Here is a 21,472-nt window from a genome sequence, read left to right on the forward strand (position 1 = left end):
AAGTTATGGAAACAGCCAAGATGCCCCAGCACTGACGAATGGATTAAGAAAATGTGGTATCTATACACAATGGAATTTTATGCAGCCATGAAGAAGAACGAAATGTTATCATTCGCTGGTAAATGGATGGAATTGGAGAACATCATTCTGAGTGAGGTTAGCCTGGCTCAAAAGACCAAAAATCGTATGTTCTCCCTCATATGTGGACATTAGATCAAGGGCAAACACAACAAGGGGATTGGACTATGAGCACATGATAAAAGCGAGAGCACACAAGGGAGGGGTGAGGATAGGTAAGACACCTAAAAAACTAGCTAGCATTTGTTGCCCTTAATGCAGAGAAACTAAAGCAGATACCTTAAAGCAACTGAGGCCAATAGGAAAAGGGGACCAGGAACTAGAGAAAAGGTTAGATCAAAAAGAATTAACCTAGAAGGTAACACCCACGCACAGGAAATCAATGTGAGTCAATGCCCTGTATAGCTATCCTTATCTCAACCAGCAAAACCCCTTGTTCCTTCCTATTATTGCTTATACTCTCTCTACAACAAAATTAGAGATAAGGGCAAAATAGTTTCTGCTGGGTATTGAGGGGGGGAGCGGGAGGGGGTGGAGTGGGTGGTAAGGGAGGGGGTGGGGGCAGGGGGGAGAAATGAACCAAGCCTTGTATGCACATATGAATAATAAAAGAAAAATGAAAAAAAAAAACAATAATGAGAAGGACAAAGGGTTTTTGCTACTTGAGATAAGGATAACTATACAGGTAGATTCCTAGCATTTCTTTCATGTACATATTGATGCATGGATGACACACGCAGGAATTTCAGGTGCTCAGGGTTCTTGAGTCTGCTCTGAGAGTGAAAGCACAGACTCTAACAGCAGAGGTTGGAAAGATTTTATTAGTACAGAATTTAGTTGGAGAAAAGAGAAGAGAAAGGCTGCATACATGGAAATGCAGGGGGACCCAGAAACCAGTGATCCCATGGGCCAGGGTAGGGAGTGGGCTTTATAGCCTATTTTTGCATGCCTAAGGGGAGGGCGGAGATGCCTTTCAGATGCAAACAGGTGTTTCCTAGGGAGGAGAAGTGTCTCCTTGACCTCCTGCAGTATGTCCTTCAAGTCCCCCCTCTCAGTGACCACCCTAACTGTTGTTAGGAATAGGGAGGACAAAGTCTTTTCAGTAACTGCTTCCAGCTGACAGGGGGTAATGAAGGGGCCTGCAGCATCAGGGCTGACCACAAGAAGGGTTGTCAAGGGGACTGCGATAGTAGGTCGTTTTCATCTCCATCAGAGGCATTTGTAGATTAATGGATTCTAGGCAAGAAGAAACAAACTTGACAAGTAAGTTTAAAATGCAAGGCCCAAACACAAGCAAGAGAATAATGGAAACTATAGGCCTCAAGAAGGTTAGGAACCAAGTCCTGGAGGGAAGCCAGGAGTTTATTTGTTCCCATACCTGAGTAGAAACCTGAGTTTCAAGAGATTGCTCCTGGAGCCACTTAGCCTGCTGGAGAATGTAATCTGCACATTCCTCTACAATGCCTGAAGTGTTTATATATGTGCAACAGGAAGTATTGGTGATAGCACCTACCCCTTATTGTTTAGCCAAAAGAAAATCTATGGCCAGGCATTGGCCCATGACCATACAGGCAAGGGATGACAAAGACCTTTGCATGTCCTTAATGGCAAGGCCTACCTGGTCTGAGGTGTCCTCTACCACTTTGGTTAGGGTTTTTGAAGTTACATGATTGGCAATTACCTCATAGCTGATTCCAGCAAGGGCTGCAACTAATGCTGTTATCCCTAAAACTATTAAAGTAACCTCTCTTACTTCTATGGGAAGCTGTTCCTATTCATTAGCATTCCTCTTTTCTTTCCAGATGGCTGCATGAGTATGCAGGATCAGGGAGGCTTACTTAGAATCTATATAGATGTTGACTCTGTTCTTTTGACAGTTGTAGGGCTTGTGTTAGGGCCACTAATTCTCCCAATTCAGCACTTGTATTAGGAGGAAGAGGACCTGATGTAAGGATGCCAAATTCTGTCACAACTGCAAAACCTGCATGTCTGACACCACTTCTGAAAAAGGAACTTCCATCACTGTGTAATTCTAGATCTGGGTTTTTTAAGGGCCGAACAGTTAAGTCAGGTCAGGCAGCATAATTTTCCATAATTACCTCCTCACATGAGTGTTCAGGATTTCCCTCTGCCTCTGGTAGAAGGGATGCGGGATTTAGGCTCTGACAGGTCCTTAAAGTTATTTCTGTCCCTCCCAGAAGCTGGGCCTGGTATTTAAGTAGATGGCTGTCAGATAGCCAAAGTTCTCCTTTTGAGTGTAAATTCCTCCTAGGTTGTGTGGAGTATAAACCATTAGGGGGCAGCTTAGGATAAGTTTCTGAGCTTCAGGCACTGGAATACTTATTGTGGCCATTGCTCTAAGTCATCCTGGCCATCCCTTGGCTACCTGATCTAACTCTTTGCTTAAGTAGCCTACTGGCTGGGAAGTGATGCCCCGGAGCTGAGTCACCATGCTGAAGGCCAGTCCTCCCTTTTCATAAACATATAATTGAAACTTGTCTTATACTGGGAGATCCAGGGTGGAGCTGTCATAAGGGCCTTTTTAAACCTGTGGAATGCATTTTCTGACTTGTCATCCCAGTCAATAAAGTGTGGGGTATCCTCCTGTGCTTCCTAAAGGACTTGATATAAAGGCCTGGCTAGGTCTGCATATCCCAGGTTCCAAATTCTACAGTGTCCTGTGACCCCCCCAAAAAGGCCCTCAATTGCTTTAGAGTTTTAGGTAGAGGAAACGTCAGGATTGGACAGATTCTATCTTCTATTAGAGACCTCATTTCTTTCTCCAGGACAAGATCTAAATATGTAATCCTAGAATGACACAATTGGGCTTTTTCTTTAGAGATTTTATAACCTCTATTTTCTAAGAAGTTTAGTAAGGACTCAGTGGCTTGTGAAATGACAGGCTAATTTGGTCCACAGAGCAGGAGGTCTTCTACATATTGTAGCAGAGTAGCTTGTGGATATTGCCATTTTGCAAGTCTTGGGTTAGAGCTCACCCAAAGAAGTGGGGGCTGTCTCTGAATCCCTGGGAGAGGACAGTCCAAGTGACCTATCCAGACTTTCTTGTGGAGTCCTCAGAGGCAAAGATATGTTGACTTTTAGAGTGTAAGGGAATGCAAAAGAAGGTATCTTTTATATCCAGGACAGAGTAGTAAGTAGTACATGGAGGTATTTGGGCTAAAAGCATATAGGGATTTGGAACTACAGGGTGGAGAGGCACTACTGTTTCATTGATCAGGCAGAGACTCTGGACTAGTCTCCATTTGATAGGTCCCTTCCTGACACCGAGTATAGGAGCATTATATGGGCTGGAGCATTCTATTAGCACTCCCTGTCCCTTTAATTCTTTGATTATGGGAATTAACCCATCCTTAACTTCTGGCTTTAAAGGATATTGTTTTTGATGGGGAAACCAGGAGGGGTCCTTGACATGAATTAGGACTGGGGCAGCTCTTTGTGCCCATCCCACAGTGTGTTCATCTGTCCACACTGTGGGGTCTACATGTTTCTCTATCAAGGGAAGCAAACATACTCTCCTGGGAGTAAAAGGAGCTGTACCCCCAATTTAGATAGAAGGTCTCACCCTACCAGAGGAGTAGGGGTTTCTGAGACAATTAAAAAGGAGTGAGAGAAATGGAAATCTCCCTAGGAGCAGGCTAAAGGCTGAGTAAAATAACACTCTAGAGTCTGCCCGAGGACCTGGGTCTGGGAGAGAAAGGAATAGCTGAGATGCTGGCTTCAGTATCAATAAGGAGGCTGACCTTGAGCTTTCCAATCATGAGTAAAACCCAGGGATCCCCTGCTGTTATGGTGGTCACAGAAGCCTGTATGGGAGGCTCTGGGACCTCTCATTTGGTGGGAAGCTCTGGCCTTGGTTCCCTTGAGAACCGGGGACAATGTGCCTTCCAATGTTTTCCCCAAAAAATGGGGCAGGGTCCTGGAAGTAGCTTTCTTCTGGGGCACTCCCTCCTAAAATGGCCTGCCTTTCCACATTGAAAGACTGTCCTCGGGTTTGGACTTTGCCCTGGGGTAGCCTCTCTGAGCACTGCGATCAGAGCCTCCTGTCACTTATCCTTTCTCTTTTCCTTTTCCAGGTCCTTCCTTTCTTTTTCCAAGTCCCTGCTATAGTATACAGATGTGGCTACATGGACCAATTGGTCTACATCTCTACTCCCTTCAGCCACCAATTTCTGAAGCTTTTACAGATATCTGGTGCTGACTGTGCTAGAAATTTATCTTTTAGAATGATTTTCTTGCCCTGTGAATCTGGTATAATGTTGGTATGCTTTTTGAAATCATCCTTAAGTCTCTGTAGGAAAGCTACTGGAGTTTCTAAGGGTCCTTGCTGTACAGCTGTGACTTGGGAGTAATTAAGAGGTTTTACCTTGGCTCTCCTTAGACCCTCAAGAATGCAGTGGATGAAATGGTTATGACTCCATTCATTCTTATCATTTTCAGGGTCCCATTTAGCATCATAACTAGGCACTGCCTGATCTCCTGTTGGAATTGTGAATTGAGGTTCTCTTTTAGCTATCCAATGTCTTTGTCTATCTTCTCCCTCCCCCTCCTCCTCCTGTGAGGGCCCAGTCCAAGACAGGCCTGTAGGGCCACTTTTATCTAAGTGATAATCATCTCCAGCTGTGACTGCCTGATCTAGAACCCACTGTTTCTCCAGAGAAGTTAGGGTGTGAGATAGCAATAGCATTACATCTTTCTAGCTCAGTTCAAAGTTTTGACTGACTTCTTTAAGTGCCTGGATGTACTGATCTGGGTTTTCTGTGTAATTTCCTAAATCCTTTTTTATTTTCTTAAGTTCACTCACACTAAAAGGAATGTGAGCCCTATCCCCTCCAGGAATTAACTGGAGGGGGTACAGTCCTGTGGGACAATGTCTGGTGTGTGAGGTAGCTGGGTAATGGGGAAGAGGTGGAGCTGATGGGTTTTTTGCTTCACAGCAGTTTGGGGGCTTTTTGCAAAGGTTAACATGGTCTGAGTATCTAGCCTGCGTTTGTTTAGCCAATCTGGGTGGTCTCTTAGAAAAAAGAACAGTTGAACATATGGAACTTCGGTCTACTTTCCCTCCTTTTTACAGAACATATCTAATTGAAGAATGGTATTACAATTAATGTTTCCTCCTTCTGGCCATCTTTCCTCATTTCCCAGAGAAGACTGTGGCTAGGCCTGGGTGCAGTAAAACTTGAGTCACTTTTGCTGAAGACTTTCTGGATCAATATCTTTCCAATGTTTTAATAAGCAGGCAAGGGGGCAGGGGAGATCCTTCCTGGATTCTTGAGGCTTGATTCCCCATCTAAAAAAGGGAAACAAGGGAAAATTTGTCACCTTAACAGAGGTTTCTCCTTTTATCTAGGCGTCCCCAAATGAGGAGAAACTGTAGTGGGACAGAGCATCCCTCTCTCCCTTGCTCATTCCACTGCCACTTGTGGGTAAAGCTGTGGAGGATTTACAGATACCCAGCTGCACCCACCCCCCTGAGATGATCTTTGCCCAATCTCTCATCTATTTTGACTTGCCTGTTTGCCCTGCAACCCACATAGGCCTAGTTCTCCTCTACCAGCTGAATGCTTGTAATTTAAAAAATAACTATATCAAAGTAGCCAAGAGGGCTTGCATGGCCAGAAGGAGGACCCCTGTAGAGGCATGGATGGGGAGTCCTGATAAAGTAGACTTTTGTCTCCCTATATATTCTGTGAGGCATATATGCTTTTTATGAAAAGAGAGAGAGTGAGGGCATCTGGAGGCTTTTTCTCCAATAAGGGGAAAAAACAGTGACTGGAAGTTTTTGTCTTTTAACTGTATTTTTTTTCTTTCCCTGAGGACAGGCTGTGAAACCTGTTTAACCAGTTAATCTGATGCTTGACAAAGACAGTTAAGCCTAAATTAGAGACTATCACTTTCTGGTGCCTGGAGAGATTTTTCCCAAACTCCCTGAAGAAAGAAGCTCACTGCTATTTAGAGCACAGTGGGGAGGGGGCACTCATACTGAACTGCCTGGGAAAGGGGAAGGAGAGGCTGAGGATTGGGGGAAAAGAGAGTTTCCAGGCTCAACACATGAGGGATTACTGGTCATCACAGCTGTCCAGGTCAATCCTGCAGTACAGGAGCACTGGAAACAAGAGGTGACCTTCACTCTCGGGACACAGAAACCATGAAGGAAGCATAAGAGATCTAATTGTTTGCCATGGACATCGATGGAGGGGTCTGAGTCTTAGCCACATTTGGAGCCTCAGGGTGGGTCGGGAAGTTGCATCTCCAGGCTTTGGGTGACACCAGGGACTGCCCCAGCCAGAACACCTCTTGTGTCTTGAAGACAAACTTTCCTTTCCATTGGCTGTTTTTGGACCTCCCATTAAGCTGGCCACATCTTGAAAGAGAGAGTTAGCATTTAAGGAGAGGAAAAAAGAAAAAGCCGTGGTGCACTGAAGTCAGGTTCCACCCACATAGCACTGGCAGTGTGGCATAATCCCCCACCTGGTGTCTGAGTTACTTCAGATTGCCTGCCATCCAGCTGTACTGGGCTCAGAGCTTTTCCTCAGTTTCCCAAGGGAGAAACCCTCATTAACAAGACAGAGAGAGAAAATGTCAACCTGAGAGTTCCACCATAGCTAGGCCAGGGTGGGGGGTCTCTCCTGGAAAATACACTCTACAAGAGTGCCTGACACTCACAGTCACATTTAGGCAGCCTTTCCCAGTTTGGCACAACCTATACCGACTTCAGGTGATGGCTGGTCCCTTCATGCATCGCCAAATATGATGCATGGATGACACATGCAGGAATTTCAGGTGCTCAGGTTCTTGAACCTGCTCTGAGAATGAAAGCACAGACAGACTCTACAGCAGAGGTCACAAAGATTTTATTTGTAGAGAATTTAGGTGGAGAAAAGAGAAGAGTAAGACTGCATATTGGGGAATGCAGAGGGACCCAAAAACTGGTGATCCCATCGGCCAGCGTGGGGAGTGGGCTTTATAGCCTATTTTTGCATTGTCTGAGGGCAGAGATGCCTTTCGGAAGCAAACGGGCATTTCCTAGGGACGAGAAGTGTCTTGACGTGCTGTGGTATGTCCTTCAATATGTTACATTCTAAGTTGATTCTTCTTCTCTAGTTCCTGATCCCCTTCTCCTATTAGCCTTGGCACTTTAAAGTTTCTGCATTAGTTCCTTTGCAATGAGGACAGCAAATACTATCATGTTTTTTGGGTTTCTTATTATCCTCCTACCTCCCTTGTGTGCTCTCGCCTTATTATGTGAACAAAGTCCAATCCCTTTACTGTATATGCCCTTGATCTAAAGTCCACACATGAGGAAAAATATATGATTATTGGTCTTCTGAGCCTAGCTAACCTTGGTCAGAATGATGTTCTCCAGTTCCATCCATTTACTTGCAAATGATGAGATTTCATTCATCTTCATGACTGCATATAAAATTACATTGTGTATAAATACCACATTTTCTTGATCCATTCGTCAGTAGTGAGGCAACTTGGTTTTTACCATAACTTGGCTATTGTAAATAGTGCTGCAATAAACATGGATGTGCAGGTTCCTTTGGAGTAACATGTGTTGCATTGCTTTGGGTGTATCCCCAGGAGTGGGATTGCTGGATCATATGGCAGATCTATGTTTAGATTTTTAAGAAGCCTCTAAATTTTTTCCACCAGGGTTGCACCAGCTTGAATTCCCACCAGCAGTGTACCAGGGTTCCTTTTTCCTGACATCCTTGCCAACACATGTTGTTGGTGATGTTTCTGATGATGGCTATTCTAACAGGGGTGAAGTGGAATCAGTGAGGTTTGGATTTGCATTTCCTTTGTGGCTAGAGATGATGGGCCTTTTTTTCATGTGTTTTTCAGCCATTTGAATTTCTTCTTTTGAAAAAGTTCTATTTAGTTCAGTTGTCCATTTCTTAATTGTTTCATTGAATTTGGGAGAGTTTAATTCCTTAATTCCCCTTTATATTCTGGTTATCTGTCCTTTCTCTGATGTATAGATAGAAATATTTTCCCCCACTCTGTGGGTGGTCTCTCTAGTTTAGAGACCATTTCTTTGTTATGCAGAGGCTTGTTAATTTTATGAAGTCCCATTTGTCCATTCTTTCTCTTAGTTGGGCATTTTTAGAAAAAAAAATTCATTTGGGATTCATTCTCAAAGAATTAAATTTCACAACACATTTAAAGAAAACATTGATGGTTAATCAATCTTCTTAAAACACAGCTGTTTACTACACATTTATTAAATATTCTAATTAAAATTTTCTTGAAATACAAAATTTTAAAATGACTCTGTAGAAAGCTCTACATTTGAGCCCCAGCTTCCTGACTCCAAACTCTTCTTAAATTGACTACTAATGGCTTCTAAAAGTAAATTATTCCTTTTTATCTGTAAAATTAAAAAAAATTTGCATGTGATTTCCACAGCAATGTATGATTTCCACAGCTTATCAATATGAGGATAGATGCAATATCTCAGAGTTAGTTCAAATGTTTGGCAAGCCACAGATTCTGATGATCTGTGTATGCCTATGTCACAACCTGAAAACTCATGAATGTCACTCAGCTCCAAATGCAAACTTTAAGATAAAAGTGTGAGTCTTCTTTCATTTTATGAACTGCTCTGAACAGAATTCTTTTAAACCAAAACCCCAGAGTTCTCCTTTTCTTTTTTTAGCAAATTCACAACAATGAAAGAAACTCTGTGGTTAGAACTCAGGTCCTCAAGCTTGCTAGGAAGGTGCTCTATTAGTGTCCCATTTTTACCTTTAGTCTGAAAATTATTCATTATTATAGAAAGAGGAAACCTTTCTTCATGAAACATCATTTCAGAGTTGCTGCTGCCCTTAGGGACAGACACTTGAGTTGGTCCTTTTATTACAGTTCATACAGTTAATGCTGGCCATCAGACAATATTGCAGTATGGGGCATTAACAGTTTTTTCCACTGCAGCTAAGAGCCTAAAAGCAACCTAAGCCCAGAGGCACACTCTGAGTCATGTTGTGTCTTGTGCCTATGCTGACATTTAGAAGCATATTCTGATTGAACAATAGGCCTTCAAGGAGTCTGTAGGCACAGACCATGCCTGTAAACTTTTACAAACCAAGAGGAGGCGAAAATATACATCTGAAATATGTGACCACAGCATTTCCTTGTATTTTATTTTTAGAATGTATAGTCTTCTGTATTTAATGCTGGAAAGCCCTACCTGGCATAAATAAACAGCTTAACTAAACATTGTACAGATGTTGCATTTTAACCACTGAAAATCTTGCAGATGTGTATCACCTTGTGCAGTTAATGGCTAGTAGTGGGTGTTGTACATCATCTAGCTCAAGATGCCTTTCAGCAATGGACTGCATCTTCATTAGGTTATTTCTGAGTATCTTTGATTCAGTAAGCACATGAGGAGTGGAGTCTTCTCTATGTCAAAGAAGAGTGTGTGTGTTAACACTTTCTGTCTGCTTATAAAAACACAAATATGAATTATATGAAATATGAATTATGAGCTTATAAGTCAACAAATAGTAAGCAATTTCATCTTAATAGCCTGATATTTGATTCATGAAGGAGTATCTATTCTCTGTATATCCTCTGTTAACTGCAAAGTTTACAGATAAACACACGTTATAAGATACTAGAGTAATATTTAAAGCAGAGCACCGGAAAGTTACCTTACTACCATACTGCATAATGCTATGATAAGACTTCTTGGATCAAATTTCATTGGAAGAAATACTGCCCAAACTGGCCTTGAAAAGCTCATTACACTTTATTATTCACTTTAAATGGAAGTATTCCAAAAGGAGAAAATATTATTTAAAGTAGACATGATTATTAACATTAACTACAAGGGTCCACTGTCCTCAAGAGGTAAAAAGTTCACTAATTAAGAAATGCCACAGAATTTTGTAAGGACTAGTCCTAAGGAACTGAGTGACAAAAAAGCATGTGGAACTTATCACTGCCTTGCCAAACACACTGCTAAAGGCTTCCGATGAAGACAATTGTTTTATCAATAAAGAGTAGTATGTTACTCATTCAATCACAGTGGTAATTTCCATTAAAATAAAATGTTTTGATCATCTTCAAGTTATAAAATAATTAGATATATCAGTATAAAAAGAGTAAATGGTTGCTGTAAATACAAGCATTGAGGGAGACATGTAAGAAAGGAAAAGGTTATCTCTGGCTGGTGCCTGGCATGTGGTGCTCTCTCACACCTCAGATTCTTAGACAGCTGCAACCACTTTTTGGCCATAGTGACCTGCTTCAGGACAGTCTTGAAGAAGACACCATGGTGCGCTGCCTAATGGAGGTGTCTGGGTCACAGCCAGCAGTTGCACTAGCACTGTCATTCCTTTTTCTTCATTTTCTGATACACCATACAGGGTAAGTTGCACACCAGTAACATCTGCAATTTACTGGAACAGTTTTGTTCCTATGGAGATTCGAAAGAATTTTAAACTTTATCTTCCATGGAAAAAACAGAATACATGTTTCTAGCTTAGGCTAGAGACATTACAAAACATGATGATATCCATAATTAGTAAAGTAATTTTTAGGTAAAACAGAGGAAATTTTATCTGACCCAATTTAACATAGAAAAGCATCATGAATAAATAATTTGAGTAGGATACGTAAAATATAAGTGGGAATTATTTCCTGAATTGGAATGGAATGAAATATGATTAATTTTTTCCTTAGATGATCCTTCTGAGAAGGTTCTCTAACTTTATTTCCCCATTTGGATTCTTTTTATTCCTTTTTGGTGCTGGCCTTATGCATGCTAAAACACATTCTCCACCACGGAGCTACTCACAGTTTAAAAACTGGATGGATTTTAACAATAACATGGTTGTCACATATCACTTTAGAAGAATAGTTAGAATTCCATTTTCACAAAAATTCTTACATGAAATTGATGAAACATGACCCTGCAACAGACATAAGATCTAGTTGAAGGAAAGCCAGTTCATCCAAGAAGCATGTCTTATTTTTTCCAGGCTGTAAGGACTTAAAACTTCCCTTTCCTATGCATTTCAATACTGTTAGTAGAAAGCACACATCTCAGCAAGCTGCATAACTGAAAATTGCATCAAAAAAGAAAAACTAATTAGAGGTCCACTGCAGTTTTGTATGATTCTATTCAGAAAGAGAAATTATCATAAATGAACTATGGTTTTCTTTAAATGTTTTATTAAATGTTGTGCTAACATGATTAAAAATTAGCTTATTATAACAAACAAATGTATAGAGATGTACCTTGTACTAGTTTCATATCTTTTTGATAATTCAAAATGGTAATATTTGGATGTGAGGGCGATCTGGCTGCAACATCTGTCACCCCATTGATCGCCAGGGTTGATTCGGCTGATCTGGCTGGCTAGGAGGGTGTCCCCTTCCTCCCTCACCACTCCATGTGTGTCCCTCCTGAAGCTGCGCGCTCGGTCGAAGAGGACGACCATCCCTGATAGAGGAGGACCGTTCTTCCGTCAAGGGTATATGAGTAGCTGCGCTCCCCTGCTAGAACCTCCAAACAAGCTCTCAAAATGGTAATAGTTGAAATCACTTGATGTCATATAAATTATATATGGGAAGCACTATATACATTAATTAAAAAATAAATTTACTATTAAAGTCAATGAACTGGTATAAAATTTGGACAAATACATTTTTAGTTTACTAGTACCTGATATCATCTATAAAGATGAAACAGAATATGCCTAAGCTATACTGGCAACACAGTTCTGTTGCTTGAACAGTGCTCCTCAGTACCACATAAAACATTTCTTTTTGACAGGAGATCAAATAAGTGATGACAGCACCCAGCATCTCCTGCAGTCCCTGCATAACTTCACCTCTGCATGGTGAACACCTTGGTGCTCTCTCACAGGACACCATGCATGATCCACTCATCAACAGTCTGCAGGTATGGCCAAACTGTTTCAATCAAGACAGAGAACAGGAGGAAAATCTAACAATGATGATATGCATGGTTACCCCACAGAGTTCCTATCACAAGATTAAGAGTTGGTTTAAACATTTCCAAAATATCTTTTAAGAAGTGATACATCTTTTTATATTTTTTTGGAAAAAAGTTAAAATCCTCAAAAAATATTTGAGATATTGATGAAAATTTCATCTAAATATGGGATAACAATATTGTTTGCCATTCATATTAGCACCCTCCGGATCATGAAAACCAGTCAGAGACACAGGCATCACCTGGGACAGCCTAGGCAATGGATATGGTCACACTATCTACAGAGTACCAGTAACAAAATGCCCATAAGGAAGGAGGAAGTGATTTCATTCTCCTATGATTCACAGTAGGAAAAGAAACCAAACTTCTTTGCACTGAATTGTGATACTGAAGTGACAAGCCAACGGAAGCACACCTAGAATACACAACCAAACAAACCTGGACTTTCTAGATTATAGTCTAGTTATAAGTAAGTTTGTACTTTTTAACAACTTATGGTGAGTAAAAATACATATAAAATTACATGTAGCATTATAAACCTTTTATCTCCATTTGTAATTGTCCTACCTTGGTGTCTTCAGTGGTAGGATGCAGACATGAGCCATCAATACCAGTATAATCATAACCATTTAAAGTGTATGTTCACGCATTAACCATTCTTAGTGTATGTTTAGAGGTATTAAATACATTCTCAGTGTTGTGAAAAAGATCTGTAGAAGTTTTTTTTTCATTGTTTTATTATTCACATGTGCATACAATGCTTGGGTCATTACTCCCCACTGCACCCCCCCACCACCACCCACACTGCCCTCTCCCTCTTCCCCCCCCAACCCCTCAATACCTGGCAGAAACTATTTTGCCCTTACCTCTAATTTTGTTGAAGAGAGAGTATAAGCAATAATAGGAAGGAACAAGTGTTTTTGCTAGTTGAGATAAGGATAGCTACACAGGGAGTTGACTCACATTAATTTCCTGTGCCTGTGTGTTACCTTCTAGGTTAATTCTTTTTGATCTCACCTTTTCTCTAGTTCCTGTTCCCCTTCTCCTATTGGCCTCAGTTGCTTTTAAGGTATCTGCTTTAGTTTCTCTGCATTATGGGCAACAAATGCTAGCTAATTTTTTAGGTGTATTACCTATCCTCACCCCTCTCTTGTGTGCTCTCGCTTTTATCATGTGCTCAAAGTCCAATTCCCTTGTTGTGTTTGCCCTTGATCTAGTGTCCACATATAAAGGAGAACATATGATTTTTGGTCTTTTGGGCCAGGATAACCTCACTCAGAATGATGTACTCCAATTCCATCCAATTACCAGCGAATAATAACATTTCATTCTTCTTCATGGCTACATAAAATTCCATTGTGTATAGATACCACATTTTCTTAATCCATTCATCAGTGGTGGGGCATCTTGGCTGTTTCCATAACTTGGCTATTGTGAATAGTGCTGCAATAAATATGCGTGTGCAGGTGCCTCTGGAGTAACCTGTGTCACAGTCTTTTGGGTATATCCCCAAGACTGGTATTGTTGGATCAAATGGTAGATCAATGTCTAGCTTTTTAAGTAGCCTCCAAATTTTTTTCCAGAGTCGTTGTACTAGTTTACATTCCCACCAACAGTGTAAGAGGGTTCCTTTTTCCCTGCATCCTCGCCAACACCTGTTGTTGGTGGTGTTGCTAATGATGGCTATTCTAACAGGGGTGAGGTGGAATCTTAGTGTGGTTTTAATTTGAATTTCCTTTATTGCTAGAGATGGTGAGCATTTTTTCATGTGGTTTTTGGCCATTTGAATTTCTTCTTTTGAGAAAGTTCTGTTTAGTTCTCTTGCCCATTTCTTTATTGGTTCATTAGTTTTGGAAGAATTTAGTTTTTTAAGTTCCCTATATATTCTGGTTATCAGTCCTTTGTCTGATGTATAGCTGGCAAATATTTTCCCCACTCTGTGGGTGTTCTCTTCAGTTTAGAGACCATTTCTTTTGATGAACAGAAGCTTTCAAGTTTTATGAGGTCCCATTTATCTATGCTATCTCTTAGTTGCTGTGCTGCTGGGGTTTTGTTGAGAAAGTTCTTACCTATACCTACTAACTCCAGAGTATTTCCTACTCTTTCCTGTATCAACTTTAGAGTTTATGGTCTGATATTAAGATCCTTGATCCATTTTGAGTTAATATTGGTATAGGGTGGTAAACATGGATCTAGTTTCAGTTTTTTGCAGACTGCTAACCAGTTTTTCCAGCAGTTTCTGTTGAAGAGGCTGCTATTTCTCCATCGTATATTTTTAGCTCCTTTGTCAAAGACAAGTTGGTTATAGTTGTGTGGCTTCAACTGGGTCCTCTATTCTGTTCCACTGGTTTTCATGTCTGTTTTTGTGCCAGTACCATGCTGTTTTTATTGTTATTGCTTTGTAATATAGTTGGAAGTCAGGTATTGTGATACCTCCAGCATTGTTCTTTTGACTGAGTGTTGCCTTGGCTATTCGTGGCTTCCTGTATTTCCATATAAATTTCACAGTAGATTTTTCGATCTCTTTAATGAATGTCATTGGAATTTTGATGGGAATTGCATTAAACATGTAGATTACTTTTGGGAGTATCGACATTTTTACTATGTTGATTCTACCAATCCATGAGCATGGGAGATCTCTCCACTTTCTATAGTCTTCCTCAATTCCTTTCTTCAGAAGTGTATAGTTTTCCTTGTAGAGGTCTTTCACATCTTTTGTTAGGTTTACACCTAAGTATTTGACTTTTTTGAGTCTAGCGTAAATGGAATTGTTTTCATACATTCTTTTTCAGCTTGCTCATTATTAGTGTATAGAAATGCTAATGATTTTTGTATGTTGATTTTATATCCTGCTACCTTGCTGTAGCTATTGATGATGTTCAGAAGCTTCTGAGTAGAGTTTTTTGGGTGTTTAAGGTATAGGATCATGTCACCTGCAAATAGGGATATATTGAAAATTTCTTTACCTATTTGTATTCCTTTTATTCCTTCTTCTTGCCTAATTGCTCTGGCTAGGAATTCCAGTACTATGTTGAATAGGAGTGGAGATAGTGGGCATCCTTGTCTGGTTCCTGATTTTAGAGGGAATGGTTTCAGTTTTTCTCCATTAGGTATAATGCTGGCTGTAGGTTTTCATAAATAGCTTTTATAATGTTGAGGTACTTTCCTTCTATTCCTAGTTTTCTTAGAGCTTTTATCATGAAGTGGTGTTGGATCTTATCAAAGGCTTTTTCTGCATCTATTGAGATGATCAAGTGTTTTTTGTCTTTGCTTCTGTTAATGTGGTTTATTACGTTTATTGATTTTTGTATGTTGAACTACCCCTGCATTCCTGGGATGAAGCCTACTTGGTCATGTGAATAATCTTTTTGATGTGTTGTTGAATTCGGTTTGCCATTATTTTGTTGAGGATTTTTGCATCAATGTTCATTAAGGAGATTGGCCTATAGTTCTCCTTTTTGGAGGTGTCTTTGCCTGGTTTTGGGATAAGTGTAATACTGGCTTCATAAAATGTGTTAGGCAGTTTTCCTTCCCTTTCTTTTTTGTGGAACAGTTTAAGGAGTGTTGGTATCAGTTCTTCTTTAAAGGTCTGATAGAATTCAGCAGAGAATCCATCAGGTCCTGGACTTTTCTTTTTGGAGAGACTCTTGATTTCTGCTTCAATTTCATTTTGTGTTATAGATCTATTCAGGTTATTACTTTCCTCTTGGTTCAGTTTTGGATGATCATATTTATCTAGAAATCTGTCCCTTTCTTTATGATTTTCAAATTTATTTACATATAGGTTCTCAAAGTAGTCTCTGATGATTTCCTTTACTTCCATGGTGTTTGTTGTTATTTCCCCTTTTGCATTCCTGATTATACTATTTTGGGTTTTTTCTCTCCTCATTTTAGTCAGGTTTGCCAGGGGTCTATCGATCTTGTTTATGTTGAGTAGGTAAGATGCCAGGACAACATTCTCAGGAAGGTTCTGCTACTCCAGTATTAAACACCTTGTGCAGAAACTTGAACTGAGCCAAGTGAGGTGACAACTTGTACAACACTATTGCAAGAGTTATTGTGGCATCTACAAACATCAATAATCCAAATGTAACTGTAAGGAAAAATGTGCATCCAAAATTTGATACATATGCCACCAACACTAAGCCACTATCTTGAATTATGGAAAGACATGGTCAAAAGGAGGGTGGTGGATTTTAAACTCACATCACAAGTAGCTAATTTTCCTAAGGAAAAAAAAAACTCCAAGAGAAGAAAAACAATTTAGGGGAAAAATTATGTATAAAGGAAATGACAGTTCACAGAAATGGAAAGAAGAGTAATTCTTAAAGACACTCAACTTCACTTATAACAAAAAATACAAATTAAAATCTGTAGAAGTTAAAGCAAACCTCCCCTGCCATGGTAACTTTTTTAGTGAGGGGAAGTGGAGGATATGACTACAAAGGAGTGGCTTAAGCAAGTTTCCAGCAAGGTAGCACAGTGCCATATCCTGAACATGGAAGTAGTTGTAAGTATCTAGCATGTGATAAATGGCAAAGATTCAAAGATACTACATTTGCCCCATTCCCAAAACAAGTAATTCTGGTGAAACCATTGTTGGATCTGTAGTGAGACTTTTCTGTTGTGCCATGTCACTTTCCCAGTTTTGACCCTGTATTGTAATTATGTAAAGTTTCACACTGGGGAAAGCAATATGATGGAAGCACAGTACAACTTTGTTGTAGGCTTTGCAATAGGTGAAAATAAAAAGTAGTCGAAAAAGTGGGGGTGGACTATATTGGTTGACTACTTTATAGGTGTTATGTTGGCAAACACTAAAAAGTTTGATAACATGCTGTTGATAGAGTGTGAGGAAACAGGTATACATGTGAAATGCTGACTGGAATATAAAGAGTATGTGTACCATCCTAAAGAGCAATGTGACCAAATCTAACAAAATTCTATATGCTGTCACACACTCTTTGACCTAACAATTTCATTATTAAGAATTTGCCCCATAGAAAACAGGTCACAGGTGTATAATTATTGAAATGTGTCAGTTGTTCTCACTGCAGCTCTGTTGTTAATAATGAAAGGGTAGAAACAATCTAAGTGCCCATTAAGAAGAACTGGCTATGATGTAGACATACAGTGAAACACACAGTTTGTAACTCAATTGTTAGAGTGTCTATCTAGCCAGAGTTGAACACTGAGTTCAAACACCAATACCACAATAGAACAATAACAAAGAGATATGAGAAAATCCTGATATCATTTTATGGCATACTCTTTAAATTTTAAATTATAAACAAATTTAAATATAGTAGTGCAGTGACTACCACGTATGTGTTTATGTTTGTGTATTGCCTGGGTATGTCTATGCATTTCTGGAAGTATGTATAAGAATGAAGGACCTGGTTTGCCTCTGGGTTGAGTAACTATCTGGCTCAGGAAATTGAGAAAGAGTAAGAATTTTATCTGAAATTTTTCTATATGTGTGGGTTATATAGAAATGTGGGTGGCTTAAAAATATAAATTTCAAATAACTCCAAAAAAGGACATCCATAGTAATTACTACTTTGCCTTGTAGTTCCCTTCTTTCTTCCTTCCTTCCTCTTTCCTTTCCATCCTTCCACTTGATTCCACATTCTCCCTTTTTGCTTATTTTTCAGTTAACTACCCTTTAGGTTATTTTTCAGCTAGGATTTCGTGCTTCTGCCCAGGGCCAGTCTTGTACCTTAATCTTCTCACATGCATTTTGGGTAACACCACCATGCTCATTCTGTAATTTTTGCATCTTTTATCAATGGAAAATTTCAAAGACATTCAAATATTGTTGGAGCCTAAAGGTTAGGCAGAGTGGCCTAATTGACACTGTCCTTGGCTCTGAGCTCAGAAAATCAAGAGTTTTCAGTTTCCTTGCTAAAGTTCCAGAGCTCTATACTGACCTTTGACCCTAGAAAATAGCTAACCACATCCTCATAATTGTTCCCTGGTGCAAGAAGATAAACAATCCATGACCTCCTAGTGAGACCTCCTGACCTCCCTCACTCTGATGATCTGAAGATATCCTTTACTGCCGACACACCTTGATGAATGAAGATTTGCCTGCTTTCACTTCCTTGTACTTACACATTAAATAAAACTGCTGAAATAGTTTGGAGCTCATATTTCCCAACAGAAGTGTGTTTTCTCATTCCCCATTGCCCCCAACCAGTTCTCCCTACACACTCGCATGGGACATGAGAGAATAGGGTGTATGAATCTTATGAAATAAAGAATATTTAAATACCATTATTGATGATCCACTTCTCAATTTGTATAAGTTCCTCTTTGAAGTTAATCAAATATTTGGAAAGGGCCCATATGATAACCTGATATGTTCTAAAGGGAGCTTCAGTTGACTTCTTAGGTGCAAAGTGATTTCTAGGTAAGAGGCTTTCAGAGCTGTGTCTCTTAACTCCTGGAGTCAAAACACAACTGGGCCATAAACTGCTATTTGCTCCATAACAGATCATAAAGAGATCTACACTTAGAGGGAAGAGCAATTACTTGAATTTTCCTTTTAAATTTGTTTGAATGGTGAAAGGTCATTGGTTCTCAGCCTTGGCAACCATTAGAATCACCTGGAGAGCTTTGAAGTCTTCCAGAGCTTTAGTTTCTCCCTTCCCAAATATAGCTTTCAATGTATGCAGGTGTGGACCCAACTCAGGCTTTCAAAGTTTAAGTGAATCTAATTGACAGTTGAAGTTAGGAGCCTTTATGACTGGCCAGCAGTGAGGGAGGAAGAAACAGAAAGGAGGAGGTAGGACATCCTGTTTCAAGCTTCTTTATGCAGTGCTTCTCCTTGTGCCAGCTATGAAGTACCAGTAAAGGCTAAGTGGAGCTTCCAACCCTTCTTCAGAGTCTTGAGAAATTTCCTCCAAATTCTTAAGGTACTAGCAGCTACCTAGCCACTTCTCATCAAAAATCTGAGCAACAATTTTGAAAATACTTACTCTCACTCTTAGCTTCTGAGACCTAAACCTTTGCTTTACTTCCACCTCTTTGGGGGCTGTAACTGAGACCTTCAATTATTTTCTCTTAGTTATGGTAGCATCCCCTTTGCTTTTTCAGCACTGCAAAACTTGTGAAACCTATTTCCTGCATTAAAATGCTTATGGAATGTGGGATACAATACATATATATGTGGGACTGTAATAAAAAATACTATGAGTATCTTAAACAAGTTTATTTTTTCAAAAGCAGAGCACAGAATGTGTTTAGCAATGAAAAATGCAATACATGTTCCCATTAAAAGAATAATGAGAAATTGCTGAAGAAATGAATTCTACTTAAAAATATGTGCCTGAAAATATCATAATGAAACCCCATTGTTGCAATTAATATATGCTGATAAACAATTACAAAAAACAAGTAAATATTTAATTTTAAGACTATAATTCAGGGAATTAATTAGATATTATTTTAACTGTTCAAATCTAGATATTACATTTAAATGTTATTTGTTAAACAAGTCAAATTAAGGCCAATATATTCTGGTTTTTATTAGTGTGTATTATTTGTACAAAGGGGTTGCCCTATAGGGTTTCACACATGCATTTGTTGTGCATTGGTCAGATTAATTCCCTGTATTCTCTTTTCTCCATCTCCCCTCCCCTCCTCACTTTTCAACAGCTGTCAGTGGGTTGCCTTGCAGTACCTTCATTCATATACATCATGTATTTTCACATTTTTCCCTGTCTCCTCATTCGCTTTCTTTCTCTCCTTTCCTCCTCATCTCTTTCCCTAGACATTCCCTCTATTTTAGTCATAGTTATGTATACATGCATGTATATCTCTCTATATATTTTAGGTCTAGATTTAGCTTATGAGAGAACATGTGATGTTTGTCCTTCTGAACATGGTTTGCTGTGCTTAACATGCTTACATCCAGTTCTACCTATTTTCCTGCAAATGCCACATTTCATTCTTTGTTATCACTGAATAATTCTCCATTGTGTAAATATATCAAATTTACTTTATCTTTTCATTGACTGAAAGGCATCTTGGCTGATTCCAAGACTTTGCTATTATGAATAGTACTGCATTAAACATGGGCATGCAAAATTTTCCATTACATTCTGATTTACATTTCTTTTCAGGAGTGGTATCCATGGGTCATATGGTAGCTCTATTTTTAGTTTAAGAAACCTCCATACAGCTTTCTGTAGTGGTTACATTAAGTTTATATTCCCATCAACAGTGTATAAGGGTTCCTTTTATTCAAGATCCTCCCTGGCATTTGTTGTTTTATTTGTTGATGCTAGCTATTCTGATTAGGGTAAAATGGAATCTCAATGTTGTTTGATTTGCATTTTCTTGATGGCCAGGGATGTTGAACATTTTTTCATGTGTTTGCTGTCTATTTATACATTTTTTCAGAGAATTGTCTGTTAATTTCCCATTTATTAATTGGGTTACTGGTTGGTAGTTGGTTCTATTTGAGTTCAGAATTTTTAGCTCTTTGTGTATTCTAGCTATTAATCCCTTCTCAGACATAAAGCAAACAAAGATTTTAAAATTATTATTCCAGGAAAAACTGATAACATTTCAAATGCTTGAATCTCGATATTATATTTAAATGTTATATAGTAACAGGTAAAACAGAACTACATATTTAGTTATGGGATATTTCAATGACTAATCAGTTACTATTTCTTTTATATGCTTAGTTATTTAGGATTCAAATAGGAACCAAGTGAAGAATTCAAATTTGATTAGTCTATATATTTTTCTTTTAAGTCCACTGAAAATTTAATGTCTTTGTAAAAAAGATTAGTGACTATGATCAACATAAAGTTAGCACTTTTAAGAGGATGCATATAGTATTCTTTATACCTTGATAGTATAATTAATATACATGTGGGGTTCATTTTTTAAAAAAAATACACGTATTTTGTTGTCAAGAGTCTTCTGAGATGACTATACTGGATATCTCTATTCTTGCTTTACAGAATAAGATTTTCTTTTACCTACAGAATTAAATAAAGCCTATGTTTTGTGCCTCTGTTACAGATGGAACATTGGTGTTTACTTTTAAATGGACACTAAAATAAAAATACTCAGTATAGAACTATTTCAAAACAGCAATGCACTAAAATGAATGCTAATAGTAATAGGATCAAAAAACAGACACTAAAATTAAGAGCTTATAAAGACAAATTCCCCATTCAAGAGAAATTAAAAGTAATTTGCAGCTATATTATGAAATATATACGTAGGCAAAAATTGTGTGCAAGTGACTAACAATGTACAGAGTTGTAAAGACACCAAATTCTTCTGGAGAAACGCAACACAATAAGCAAGTAAAACATACATTAGTTGCTGAGGTGTGTCTTTTATATCAGGAATGCCACCTCTTTCCTAATAAAATTCCTT

The sequence above is a fragment of the Castor canadensis genome, chromosome 8, assembly GCF_047511655.1.
Source record: "Castor canadensis chromosome 8, mCasCan1.hap1v2, whole genome shotgun sequence".
NCBI lineage: Eukaryota > Metazoa > Chordata > Mammalia > Rodentia > Castoridae > Castor > Castor canadensis.